General features: G+C 45.1%; 2 long non-coding RNA genes and 1 pseudogene across 2 annotated transcripts; all 3 read left to right on the plus strand.

Annotated features, from left to right (window-relative positions):
- Positions 1 to 2,129: 2,129 nt before the first annotated feature.
- On the plus strand, positions 2,130 to 4,050 carry LOC148923557 (uncharacterized). Its single transcript, XR_016132664.1, has 3 exons — positions 2,130 to 3,395; positions 3,508 to 3,579; positions 3,687 to 4,050. It is a non-coding gene; the product is annotated as an uncharacterized LOC148923557 (long non-coding RNA).
- An 8,151-nt stretch (positions 4,051 to 12,201) lies between these two features.
- Positions 12,202 to 14,122, plus strand: LOC148923558 (uncharacterized). Its single transcript, XR_016132665.1, has 3 exons — positions 12,202 to 13,467; positions 13,580 to 13,651; positions 13,759 to 14,122. It is a non-coding gene; the product is annotated as an uncharacterized LOC148923558 (long non-coding RNA).
- Positions 14,123 to 14,266: 144 nt separating this feature from the next.
- On the plus strand, positions 14,267 to 14,752 carry LOC148923559 (secreted RxLR effector protein 161 pseudogene; annotated as a pseudogene).

Below are 14,752 nucleotides of genomic sequence, written 5' to 3' on the forward strand. Positions count from 1 at the left end.
TAAATTCTAGAAACAATGGCATAAAGCCATGATGGAGGAAATGCATTCTTTAATGATAAATCATACATGGATCCTTGTACCTTTGCCTCCTGGTGCATCTATGGTTGATTGGCTTCACAAATTGAAAAATACAAGGCCAGACTTGTGGCAAAGGGTTTTACTCAACAAGAGGGGGTAGATTATACTAAGATTTTTGCTCCTGTTGTTAAATTTACTACTGTGAGATTAATGCTTGCTTTATGTGCTCATTTTGATTGGGAATTGAAACAAATGGATGTGAAAACTGCCTTTTTGCATGGTGATTTGGATAAACCTATTTACATGAAGCAGCCTGAAGGCTTTATTGATCATAAGTTTCTTAATCATGTTTGTTTGTTGAAAAAGGCCCTGTATGGTTTGAAGCAATCTCCCAGACAGTGGAGCATCAAGTTCAATAATTGTTTGCATAAGTTAGGTTTTGTAAGAAGTACCTTTGATGCATGCTTGTATATGAAAGATCTTGATTCTGTTCATGTGTTTCTTTTGTTATATGTGGATGATATGCTTATCATGGGTCCTTGTTTGAAAACTATTAAGGTTATGCAATCTTCTCTGAGTGAAAATTTTGACATGAAGGACCTAGGGCATGCTCAGAAAATCCTAGGTATTTGCATTTAGAGAGATAGGAAAAATTGTTCTCTTGTTTTGCATCAGGAACCTTATGTGTACAAAGTTTTGAAGAAATTGAACATGTTTGATGTCACGACCACAACTCCCTAGTGCTAATGAGCGTAGCTATTTCGTGACTAAACAATTCTCAATCATCAAGGGACAACATAAAAAGGATGAAATCACTCAAACCAAAAGTATCAAAGGCATATGGGTACATAGTCGAAACGTGATCAGAGTAACAAGACTAGGTTCAAAGCTTGCTAGTACATAATTCTAGGTTTGCAGCGGAAGAGTCCAAGACAAAATAGCACGTATGAAGACATGCTACTTTGGGCTACCTAACTACTTATTTAAAATGTTTGTCCCAACACCTTCGCCTGCTCGTCCACGTTCAACCTGCACATTTGAAAATAACATGCAGGGCTGAGTATTTGGTATACTCAGTGGGCACGTTGCCAAAAATAGTTCTATATTTAATTGTCAATGCCACAGTTGAGTGATCACGGGGTTTTTCTTAAAAGACCCGAGTCACTAAAATACTTTTCCTTTAGTAAAGATTTGATTGCGCAATCACGTAACATAGATATACCATATCTGAAACTGATGTGAACCGGGAATGTGGCCACATTCCACGACGGTCACTGGACCGGCCAACCCCTTTTGTTAGCTCACGGTCCCCTTATGTGTACACTAGTCCGAGTAGGGTTTGCGGCCCTACTGGGACCCGAATTCGATTTAACTAAATTGGCATAGCCAAGCAGATAGGTAATCATAAAACAAAACATGGCATGACAATATACTTGAGCAAAGATTCACATTTTCATACTGAAATCACATTTTGAAAGAAATGCCCACCTTAACAGCTGAAGCTCCTTCCGAAATTTCCTTAACTTGGTTTTAGATGACGTTCGAAGACGTCCCTTTAGGAAATAAAAAGATACTTAATTAGATTTTGAGATATCCATTAAGCTTAGACATGAATGCATCCTCAGTGCGTGATCATTTTATTCTTTCTCTAAATTTTCTAGAAGAGTTCTAAAATTCTTGAGTATTAATTAAATCAGCAGATCTGATTTAATTAAATTGGGAAAATTATTCGCTTAGCTAGAGGGTGCTACCTCCTATGCTATTTATTCAAGTATTAAATATTTGGCTCGAGGTCTATTCATCGTTAGCGTATCGTAATTTCTTAAAATTAATCATTTGAGCACTCTTGCTAATTTCCGGAAAAATTAGACTTATCTTCGTGGAATTAATTTGCGGGCTATTAATTATTAAGTCCATAATATAGTAAGGCCCATGATTTAATTAGATTCCTCACACCTACTTTAATTTAATTAGTGACCCAAATTAATACCTTCATCACCAGCCCAACACAAAATAAAATTTAGGAGGCCCAACATCTAAAAAGAAAACCCAAATGCTAGAATTAAAGAGGCCCAAATACTACTCTCCCTTCCTTCAATCCATCGGCCTCTCTCTCATCCCTCATCTTCCCCAAATCAACACTAGCCCTAATCCAACCTCCCTCATCTCTCTCGGTGGTATCGCCGCCTCACCCGGTCGCCGCCATCTCGTCGTCAACGCCGCCACCCGCCGCCGCCACCTTGCGGCTGCCGCTCGTCGCTGGTGTCGCACCGTCGGAGAAGGAGAGGGAGCATCGCCTCTCTCTCTCTCTCTGTGCACCCACAGCTCCGCTCCGCCAGCGCCGCCGGCCCTCCGTCGAGCTGCGTTTCCCCTCATCGCTATCGCAGCCATCATCGTCTGGATGCGCCGCCGAGGCAGCCACAGCCACGGCGATTCGACGCTGGGATCGGGCTCTGCAAATGGCCATCCTGCCGTTGCTTGGTGTACGCGATACCGTCTTCACCTCGGAAGCTGGAGCTTGCCGTGGAGTCCCCGCGGCTGCCCTCATGGCCTCGCCGTCGCCGGCGGTCTCCGAGGATCCCTTCGGCCCTAAAGCTACGTTCTTATACTCCCTTCTATGTATTTTGTTGAGATTTGGACAGTAGTTATGTTGGTGGCCTTTTTTTTTTATTATTGTGACTTGAGTTTGTGAGTTTTGAGCTAATGTTTAGCTCACTGCAATGAGCTTGATCTTTAGGCTAAAGTATTGATCTTGAAATGGTTATAAAGTGCCACTGTGGTGGGGCTTTTAACATTTGAAGGCAGTTGCAACAACATGTGAGTTTCTATGCTGTGAAAACTACTTAAGCTGTTGATTTTTGATGTAAAGGCAGTAGCTTATTGCTTCTGGTTCTAGTGTTTCTACATGATGACATGAAAGATTGATTAAGAAAAAGGATGGGGGTGTATTACCTCTTGAAACCCCAGCTGCTTGAATTTTCAGCTCTTAGAACTCAAGCTCTCCTACTCTCAATCTTGTTATGTTGCTGGAAGTTTGAAGTATGCGGAAGGGAGTTCATAAGTGTGGTGGAGGGGCTTTTTATAGGCTGATTTTGTGTACCTTAGGGGAAATTAAATGGGCTGTCAAAGCTCTTTGTTCTCATGCTGCAGATGGCACCTTTAATTCATTTCATTTGTCTCTTTCTTGAAGCCTAAGTACTACCTTCATTAGGTTATTTGTTTGATGTGCAGGGGAGCAGGTGGCTGCTCGGGTTGGACTGAATTGGTGCAGCTGGAGGGCGACGGTTTGGGTTAGTTGAATGGCAAGGAGTCGGTCAAGGATAAGTTGCCACTCCAAATGAGGCAAGCCTCCAATTTTTTTTTGGCAGCATTGAGAGGTAAACTCTACTTGTTTTATCTCAGTTTGTCCCTCCTTAATTTATTGTTTAGTACACAGATTTTGCAGCCTTGTACTCCTTAGTTTTAAGAACCTTTGTTTTCTCATTGCAGCTCTCGGTTGAGGTGGGGAGGTGCAGGAGTATGCTTGCTATTTTTAGTACAACTTGTGTTCACTTTTGCAAGGTATTGTTGTCTCATTTCCTAGAATTTCCTCTTACTTGGCAGATTTTCACATTTGTTATATGAGGTTTTGTTAACTTTTGTCATTGTCTAAATTCCTTTTCGGGTAGAGCAAGACTTGGCTGTTGTATTGCTCCCGGCCCAGCCCGCTATCCTCGGCCTGACGGGCTTCTCGGGAACGGGCCGCGGTTCGGGCCTAAAGGAAGAAAACCGAAGGGCTTGTTTGAAAGCTCACATCCCGATCTTTTACTCCATGTAACTCATTGGAAAGCTAGTTTGATAGTTTGTGTATGTAGAAAGATATTCGAACTTCTTTAGTCCGAAGTGTATCTTTAGTCTGTTCTAATTTGCTCGCTCATCCTTATTTTTTTTATTTCTATCATCTTGTAACGAAAATGATAAAAGAAAGAATTAGCTTCAATAAAGGCTCGCGTTCCATTTATTTAAAATAAAGGAGGGGACGTTACTTCTCTAGTTCCACATTACTATATTGAACACAAATAATTATAAACTGGCGCGGGTATTACATTCTACCCTCCTTAACGAAAATTTCGTCCCGAAATTTTTTTGCTTAAGTTACTCAAAAAGCTCTGGGTACTTTTCCTTCATCTTGTCTTCTAGTTCCCACGTAGCTTCCTCGTGACCATGGTGCTTCCATAGAACTTTCACTGTTACAATGGATTTATTCCTCAACTCCTTGACTTTCCTATCCACGATTGCCTCTGGTTTCTCTTCATAGCTTAAATCTGGTTCCAAAACCATTTCCTCTTGATGGACTATGTGTTTTGGGTCGAACACATATTTCCTCAATTGTGACACGTGAAAGACATTGTGCACGTTCCCGAAACTCGGTGGGAGTGCCAATCTGTACGCCACAGGACCGACTTCTTCTAGAATCTCGTAGGGTCCGATGAAACGTGGTCTTAGCTTGCCCTTGACGCCAAATCTCGTAATCCCTTTAGACGGAGATACCTTTAGAAAAACTTTGTCTCCCGCCTCGAATTGCAGGTCGGTGCGGCGAGCATCCGCGTAAGACTTCTGCCTGTCTTGAGCTTCCTTGATTCTCTCACGGATCTGGCGGACGATCTCTATCATTTCCTCTACAGAATCCGGTCCAAGCGTCTTTCTCTCACCGACCTCATCCCAATAAAGTGGTGATCTACATTTCCTCCCATACAGTGCTTCATATGGGGCCATGTTTATAGTTGCTTGGTAACTGTTGTTGTAAGCAAACTCTATAAGTGGCAATACTGGCTCCCATTTTCCTCCGCGGTCGAGCACTACGGCTCTTAGCATATCCTCCAAGGTCTGGATCGTTCTTTCAGACTGCCCATCTGTCTGTGGATGGAATGCAGTACTGAAATTCAATCTAGTGCCCAGCTCTTGCTGCAGGCTTATCCAAAATCTAGAAGTAAATTTTGGATCCCTGTCTGATGTGATCGTCACCGGTATTCCATGTAATCGTATGATCTCTTGCACATAGATCTGAGCTAACTTGTCCGATCCGTAAGTGATACGAACTGGTACAAAGTGGGCGCTCTTGGTGAGGCGATCTATAATCACCCAAATAGCTGTATTTCCTCGTTGGGACTTTGGCAATCCTGTCACGAAATCCATTGCAACGTGCTCCCACTTCCACTCGGGAATTTCTAGGGGTTGTAATTTCCCATAGGGTCGTTGATGTAGAGCCTTCACTTGTTGACATGTTAGGCACCTTTCTACAAACGACGCTATGCTCCTCTTCATGCCATCCCACCAAAAATGCTTCTTCATATCTTGATACATTTTCGTACCTCCTGGGTGGGCGGTGTAGGGTGTCTCATGTGCTTCGCTCATGATCTCATTTCTGAGAGCCTCGTCATTGGGCACGCATAATCTCCCTTCAAAAGTGAGGGCGTTATCCGCTTCTTCGCGGTAATTCACCTCTTTTCCCGTCCTCACCTTAAGTCGAATTTTCTCAAATGCTTCATCACTCCTCTGAGCCTCAACAATTCTGGCTCTTAAGTCTGGCTCAATCACTAAAGTGGCGATTCTACTCTCCACCGTCTCTGGTGCTCTTACTACCTCCAATCGCATCTTAGCGAATTCCCGTATAAGCTCCTCATTCTGAGTGAGGAAAGTAGCCACTTGGGGTGTAGTCTTCCTGCTCAAGGCATCTGCCACCACATTCGCCTTGCCTGGGTGGTAATTTATACCACAGTCATAGTCCTTGACTAATTCGAGCCATCTACGCTGTCGCATATTTAAATCCTTCTGCTCGAAGAAGTACTTAAGGCTCTTGTGGTCCGTGAAGATCTCACATCGAACCCCGTAAAGGTGATGTCTCCAAATCTTCAGGGCATGTACTACTGCCGCTAGTTCCAAATCATGAGTAGGGTAGTTTAACTCGTGTGGCCTGAGTTGGCGTGACGCATAAGCAATCACCTTGCCATCCTGCATCAATACGCATCCAAGTCCGACCTTTGAAGCATCGGTGTACACTACATAGCCTGCTTCTGGCGCTGGCACGGCTAGGACTGGTGCGGTGGTCAACTTTTCTTTTAACAACTGGAAGCTTGCTTCGCACTCCGGCGTCCAATTGACCTTAGCTCCTTTCTTGAGCTGCTGAGTCAATGGTCTGGCTATTTTAGAAAATCCTTCAATGAACCTCCGATAATATCCAGCCAAACCTAAGAAACTTCGAATTTCACTCGGTGTGGTCGGTGACTGCCAACGTTGTACTGCCTCCACCTTTGCAGGGTCCACTCGGATCCCATCTGCGGTTATTATGTGTCCGAGGAAATTCACCTCGTTGAGCCAGAACTCACACTTGCTAAACTTAGCATAGAGTTTCTCGGCTCTCAACGTCTCTAAGGTGGTTCTCAGATGTTCCTCGTGTTCCTTCTCGTTCTTAGAGTAGATGAGTACATCATCTATAAAGACTAGGACAAACTTGTCCAAGTATGGGTGAAACACGCGGTTCATTAAGTCCATGAACACTGCCGGGGCATTTGTGAGCCCGAAAGGCATTACAGTGAATTCGTAGTGGCCGTATCTGGTGCGGAATGCTGTTTTGGGCACATCGTCATGTCGGACTTTCAATTGGTGATAGCCTGATCTCAAGTCCATTTTCGAGAATACACCAGCCCCTCGAAGTTGGTCGAACAGATCATCAATCCTCGGTAGAGGGTATTTGTTCTTGAGCGTCAGCTTGTTCAACTCTCGGTAGTCGATACACATTCTCAGTGTTCCGTCCTTCTTCTTCACGAAGAGCACTGGTGCGCCCCATGGTGACACACTGGGTCGGATGAAGCCTAGGTCTAGCAGTTCCTGTAACTGTATCTTGAGTTCTTCTAACTCCTTAGGCGCCATTCTGTATGGTGCCTTAGATACTGGGGCCGATCCTGGTTCGAGATCGATTGTGAATTCTAATTGCCTGTCTGGCGGCAATCCCGGTAGTGCGTCTGGGAAGACATCTGAAAATTCTCGTACCACTGCTACATCTTCAATCTTACGGTCCTCTTTCTCTTCTCCATTCAGGTAAACGAGGTACGCAGGGTATCCTTTCCTTATCATAGTGGTTGCTTGTAGTGCAGAAATTATGGACTTTCGTCGCCTCATGGAGATTCCGTGGAAGATTGTGGGTTCCTTCCCTGGGTATTGCAGCGAGATCTGCCTTTCCTTACAAAGAATGGTAGCGTAGTTTTCGGCTAACCAATCCATTCCCAATATGATGTCGACGCTCCACATCAACATCACATGCAAATTGTGAGCCACTAACTTAAGGTTTCCCATAGTGAATTCTACATTTGAGCAAGTTCGTAAGATGTCTATAAGGCCTCCTACGGGTGAGGACACCCTCATCTTATGTTCGATTGCATCAGTAGGTAGTTCTAAAGTATCCACGCAAGGTGCTGATATGAACGAGTGTGATGCACCAGTATCAAACAAAATGGCAATAGGTATGTTGAGGAGAGTTCCCATACCTGCCAGATTGCCCTGCTCCTGGTTCCCTGGCTCCGTCTTAGGCTGCCTCTGCCTCAGTGCAAAAGCTCTGGCCTGAGTGGGAAGCCTCTGCCGTAACTGCCGCTGGTGTTGTGGAGCTTGGGGTAGGGCCGCTTTTCCTTTCGGCTCAGCTTGAAGTGCCCGCAGTTGTGGACGCTGCCCTTGATAGTTCTGTCTCCCTCTGACTCCAGCGTTCCTATCCGGGCATTCTCTGGAGAAGTGTCCACCCTTGCCACAGTAGAAGCACCTATCAGTCCCAGCTTTGCACTCCCCATGATGATTCTTTGAGCACTTAGCACAGGGAGGGGCTCTAGGTCGGTACTCCATCATCTGATTTGGAGCAATTTGCCTTCCACCGTTCTGCGGTGGCTTCAGAGCAAGTTGTGATCTCTTAGTTTCATTTGGAGTACGATCTCCATCCCACTTTCTTTTCTCTCGGAAGTTGTGCTGTTGTTGAGGTGGTGTTGTGGCAACAGGCACAATAGACTTTTCTTTGGGCATAGCAGCCTCGATATCCAAAGCTCGACTTAGTGATTCAGGGTATGACAACCCTCCAAGGCTTGCCAAGGCCATCTTTATTTCGTACCTCAGACCGGCACAAAACTTCTCAGCCATCTTCTCATCAGTATCGACTTGGTCAGGCGCATAGCGAGACATGTCGCAGAACATTCTGTCATACTCAGTAACGGACATCCGCCCTTGTTTCAGATTATAAAATTCCACTTCCTTAGCCTTACGGTAACTCTTCGGGATGTACTTGTCATACATTCCAGTTTTGAACTCATCCCAAGTCATCTGAGCCAGTTGTTCCGGGGTCAAAATTTTCTTTCGTGCCTCCCACCAGAAATCAGCTGATCCTGTCAGTTGGAAGGTCACACAAGTCAAGCGTTCCTGATCGTTGCAGTGCAGGAAGTTGAAGATACGTTCCATGGCGCGTATCCAGTTTTCAGCCACAACTGGGTCCCCTAAACCATTGAAAACCGGAGGGTTCTGTTTTAGGAAGAGTTCTTCCACTCGCCGCTCCTGTGGCGGTGGAGGCGGCGGAGGAGGTGGTGGGGTCATCCCTCTTCCCGCTCCATTTCCTCGTGGTACATTTTGTGGCACCTCGCCATTCCTTCTTGGCCGTCCGGCACGTCTCCTTGGTGGCATTCTGTTCTAAGGATAACAAGGTTAACATGGATTTATACTCGTCGAAAGTCATGATCGCAAGCATTAGGTTCATTAAATGCACCATTTTCTTGAACACAAGGAGCAATAATATCAAGGGCAAGTAACGTAGCCAAGAAACATCACATGTCATAATCGAAGAAAATTGCCTCTAGCGAGGACTTACAATCTGATACATGTGAGGGCAATCAGGAAAATAAGAAACTCCTAAAAGGTTCGATACATGGAAAGAGAAAACATGATGCTAAGCTACTACGATAAACACGCCTGAGGCCTGCCCAATCAGTCCTGCTCAGAGTCGCTGCTGATCCACATCGGGTCGTCATGATTAGTCCCCTGATGGGACGTCTCGATCGGAGGCACCGGCTCCTCGGGGTGCTCCGGCACTGCCACAGGCTCTAGTGGCCCTGGGGCTGCTACTGGTGCAAAGGGAATGTCGGTCCCGGCGGCCAACTCCCTGCGCATACGCCATATGCGGTGGTACAGCTCGCTGAAAGAGGTCAAATCTATCGGGTGGTGGGACAGCTGTAGTGTCTCCGGGTGGGGCTCCACTGGAGGTGGGGGTATCTCTGGTGGTGGTCCGGCCGGTGGTGGGGGAACGAACTCCAACCCCAAATCAGCGAGGCCGCCAATCTGTGGCTCCTCCTCAGCGGGACCATCCTCCCTCATCTCGCTCCACTCCAAAACCTCCTCGGGCTCCTCATCCGGGTCCTCTCCCTCGGAGTCCTCCTCACTGACCTCATCGTCGTCTACGCCCTCCTCCTCTGAGTTCTTGTCGTCATCCTCATCCGCCGCGCTGCTCCCCATAGACCCGGTCTCATCACTCGAGTCGGGCGTAACCTCTACTCGGCCCCTCTCGCGGGCGGGAGCTCGAGACGACTGCCCCTCCTCGAATACTCCACCTGCACCCCGCATGAGGGCCAAGGGTGGCAACCTGCGGAATCTCTCGCTCCCGGGCGCCTGCGTCTCTGGTGGGGGCCCATCACCGAAGTGGAAGCACCCTGCTGAGACCGCGCTCAGAAAACCGGGCATGTCCCCGATAGGCTCATATGTGGGAGGCGGGGACGACGTGTACAACTCGGCAGTGGCCGTCATCCAACTCTGCCACCCCTCAGGAAACAAACCGACGAGCCTCATGATACCCTCGTAGGGCTTCACCCCATGACAGTTGGCCTCGTCCCATAACTTCGCGTAGTGAGCTACGAACTCTGCCAGCGTATCCCCATGGCAGCGGCGGTAGGACCGGTAATAGCGAATCACTGCCTCGGAATCCGCGCCAGCTCGGAGCGGCCTACGATGGGTGTAGCGCTGTCGTGCCATCTGTACGAAAGAATGGGCTCTCAAAAACGCGAAAAAGAGAAAAAAAGTATAGAAGTAATATGTATAGTGAAATATATAGTACTAGCCGTCGTATCGATAAACCGTTAGGGTTTTCCTTGATAGGGGTAGATCGTATTAGTATTCGTTTTGAGTGACACGTGGGCCCTCATAATTTTGGACGTTCTTTCTCTTTTTAAACGTAAAGGTCGTAATACAGTACGCCGTAGTTCGCATTTAAAGTTCTATTTCTCAAGAAAAGTTAGGGGTTCGCCCTATCTTGCATTTTTCCGTTGATTTCATCGCTCTTGGAAGCGGTGCAAGAGTTGTCATTCACGACTATTCGTTCATAGATACTCTAGCCTAATGTACCTCCTTAGGCGTTCTAGGTTTGCATGCATAGTCCCAGATGTGAGTTATCAACACTATCACCATAAGTCCAAGATCACATAGCTGGTCATGCATAGCACATTACACTTAGTGTTCAAAAGCACTCACAATGTTTCATGAAAGACACATTTTCTTCAAAGAGATTGCATAGTTTTTCCATGACTTAAAACATTATTATCCCCTTTTTGAAAAAGACTTTTTCAAGAAACAAAAGGTATTTACCTCTTTTGCTGCGGTTGAACGTGACGAGTCGAGGTGTTGGGTCCTTTAACTTTCTATTTAAGTCATGTTCTAGCCTAGTGCTATCATTCTAGACTAAGGCTTGAAGGAAGGTTCTTGGGTCCAGAGCGAAAGAACGGTGCTCTGATACCACTCTGTCACGACCACAACTCCCTAGTGCTAATGAGCGTAGCTATTTCGTGACTAAACAATTCTCAATCATCAAGGGACAACATAAAAAGGATGAAATCACTCAAACCAAAAGTATCAAAGGCATATGGGTACATAGTCGAAACGTGATCAGAGTAACAAGACTAGGTTCAAAGCTTGCTAGTACATAATTCTAGGTTTGCAGCGGAAGAGTCCAAGACAAAATAGCACGTATGAAGACATGCTACTTTGGGCTACCTAACTACTTATTTAAAATGTTTGTCCCAACACCTTCGCCTGCTCGTCCACGTTCAACCTGCACATTTGAAAATAACATGCAGGGCTGAGTATTTGGTATACTCAGTGGGCACGTTGCCAAAAATAGTTCTATATTTAATTGTCAATGCCACAGTTGAGTGATCACGGGGTTTTTCTTAAAAGACCCGAGTCACTAAAATACTTTTCCTTTAGTAAAGATTTGATTGCGCAATCACGTAACATAGATATACCATATCTGAAACTGATGTGAACCGGGAATGTGGCCACATTCCACGACGGTCACTGGACCGGCCAACCCCTTTTGTTAGCTCACGGTCCCCTTATGTGTACACTAGTCCGAGTAGGGTTTGCGGCCCTACTGGGACCCGAATTCGATTTAACTAAATTGGCATAGCCAAGCAGATAGGTAATCATAAAACAAAACATGGCATGACAATATACTTGAGCAAAGATTCACATTTTCATACTGAAATCACATTTTGAAAGAAATGCCCACCTTAACAGCTGAAGCTCCTTCCGAAATTTCCTTAACTTGGTTTTAGATGACGTTCGAAGACGTCCCTTTAGGAAATAAAAAGATACTTAATTAGATTTTGAGATATCCATTAAGCTTAGACATGAATGCATCCTCAGTGCGTGATCATTTTATTCTTTCTCTAAATTTTCTAGAAGAGTTCTAAAATTCTTGAGTATTAATTAAATCAGCAGATCTGATTTAATTAAATTGGGAAAATTATTCGCTTAGCTAGAGGGTGCTACCTCCTATGCTATTTATTCAAGTATTAAATATTTGGCTCGAGGTCTATTCATCGTTAGCGTATCGTAATTTCTTAAAATTAATCATTTGAGCACTCTTGCTAATTTCCGGAAAAATTAGACTTATCTTCGTGGAATTAATTTGCGGGCTATTAATTATTAAGTCCATAATATAGTAAGGCCCATGATTTAATTAGATTCCTCACACCTACTTTAATTTAATTAGTGACCCAAATTAATACCTTCATCACCAGCCCAACACAAAATAAAATTTAGGAGGCCCAACATCTAAAAAGAAAACCCAAATGCTAGAATTAAAGAGGCCCAAATACTACTCTCCCTTCCTTCAATCCATCGGCCTCTCTCTCATCCCTCATCTTCCCCAAATCAACACTAGCCCTAATCCAACCTCCCTCATCTCTCTCGGTGGTATCGCCGCCTCACCCGGTCGCCGCCATCTCGTCGTCAACGCCGCCACCCGCCGCCGCCACCTTGCGGCTGCCGCTCGTCGCTGGTGTCGCACCGTCGGAGAAGGAGAGGGAGCATCGCCTCTCTCTCTCTCTCTGTGCACCCACAGCTCCGCTCCGCCAGCGCCGCCGGCCCTCCGTCGAGCTGCGTTTCCCCTCATCGCTATCGCAGCCATCATCGTCTGGATGCGCCGCCGAGGCAGCCACAGCCACGGCGATTCGACGCTGGGATCGGGCTCTGCAAATGGCCATCCTGCCGTTGCTTGGTGTACGCGATACCGTCTTCACCTCGGAAGCTGGAGCTTGCCGTGGAGTCCCCGCGGCTGCCCTCATGGCCTCGCCGTCGCCGGCGGTCTCCGAGGATCCCTTCGGCCCTAAAGCTACGTTCTTATACTCCCTTCTATGTATTTTGTTGAGATTTGGACAGTAGTTATGTTGGTGGCCTTTTTTTTTTATTATTGTGACTTGAGTTTGTGAGTTTTGAGCTAATGTTTAGCTCACTGCAATGAGCTTGATCTTTAGGCTAAAGTATTGATCTTGAAATGGTTATAAAGTGCCACTGTGGTGGGGCTTTTAACATTTGAAGGCAGTTGCAACAACATGTGAGTTTCTATGCTGTGAAAACTACTTAAGCTGTTGATTTTTGATGTAAAGGCAGTAGCTTATTGCTTCTGGTTCTAGTGTTTCTACATGATGACATGAAAGATTGATTAAGAAAAAGGATGGGGGTGTATTACCTCTTGAAACCCCAGCTGCTTGAATTTTCAGCTCTTAGAACTCAAGCTCTCCTACTCTCAATCTTGTTATGTTGCTGGAAGTTTGAAGTATGCGGAAGGGAGTTCATAAGTGTGGTGGAGGGGCTTTTTATAGGCTGATTTTGTGTACCTTAGGGGAAATTAAATGGGCTGTCAAAGCTCTTTGTTCTCATGCTGCAGATGGCACCTTTAATTCATTTCATTTGTCTCTTTCTTGAAGCCTAAGTACTACCTTCATTAGGTTATTTGTTTGATGTGCAGGGGAGCAGGTGGCTGCTCGGGTTGGACTGAATTGGTGCAGCTGGAGGGCGACGGTTTGGGTTAGTTGAATGGCAAGGAGTCGGTCAAGGATAAGTTGCCACTCCAAATGAGGCAAGCCTCCAATTTTTTTTTGGCAGCATTGAGAGGTAAACTCTACTTGTTTTATCTCAGTTTGTCCCTCCTTAATTTATTGTTTAGTACACAGATTTTGCAGCCTTGTACTCCTTAGTTTTAAGAACCTTTGTTTTCTCATTGCAGCTCTCGGTTGAGGTGGGGAGGTGCAGGAGTATGCTTGCTATTTTTAGTACAACTTGTGTTCACTTTTGCAAGGTATTGTTGTCTCATTTCCTAGAATTTCCTCTTACTTGGCAGATTTTCACATTTGTTATATGAGGTTTTGTTAACTTTTGTCATTGTCTAAATTCCTTTTCGGGTAGAGCAAGACTTGGCTGTTGTATTGCTCCCGGCCCAGCCCGCTATCCTCGGCCTGACGGGCTTCTCGGGAACGGGCCGCGGTTCGGGCCTAAAGGAAGAAAACCGAAGGGCTTGTTTGAAAGCTCACATCCCGATCTTTTACTCCATGTAACTCATTGGAAAGCTAGTTTGATAGTTTGTGTATGTAGAAAGATATTCGAACTTCTTTAGTCCGAAGTGTATCTTTAGTCTGTTCTAATTTGCTCGCTCATCCTTATTTTTTTTATTTCTATCATCTTGTAACGAAAATGATAAAAGAAAGAATTAGCTTCAATAAAGGCTCGCGTTCCATTTATTTAAAATAAAGGAGGGGACGTTACTTCTCTAGTTCCACATTACTATATTGAACACAAATAATTATAAACTGGCGCGGGTATTACATTTGATGCCACACCTGCCTCTGTTCCCCTTGCTGCTCATTTTATGTTGAGTAAAGATTTATGCTCAAAGGCTCAGTTTGATATTGATGCCATGAAGAAAGTCTCTTATGCTAATGTTATTGGATTAGTGATGTACTTAATGGTTAGCACTAGGCCTGACATTGCCTATGTTGTGTCATGCCTTAGTAGATATATGGAAAATCCTGGTTCTGTTAATTGGGAAGCTTTGAAATGGCTTCTAAGATATCATAAGCACACTGCCAAGTATGGGTTGTGTTACTCTAAATGTGATGATGGTGTTTTACTAACTGGTTTTGTGGATTCCAACTATGCTAATGATAGGGGTAAGAGGAAATCTACTACCTCCTATGTGTTTACTGTGTGCAGATCATGTATTAGTTGGAAGTCACAGCTGCAGCATATAGTGGCTTTATCCACTACTGAGTCAGAATATATCGTCATTACTGAGGCAATGAAAGAGGCTGTATGGTTGAAGGGAGTGCTCTCTGAACTTAAGTTTGTGAATAAATCTCCTATTGTGTTTTCTGATTCTCAGTCTGCTATTCAGATATGTTAA

This window comes from Salvia hispanica, chromosome 6 (assembly GCF_029641045.1).
Source record: "Salvia hispanica isolate PSC_SH4W2 chromosome 6, Shi_PSC_v1, whole genome shotgun sequence".
Lineage (NCBI taxonomy): Eukaryota > Viridiplantae > Streptophyta > Magnoliopsida > Lamiales > Lamiaceae > Salvia > Salvia hispanica.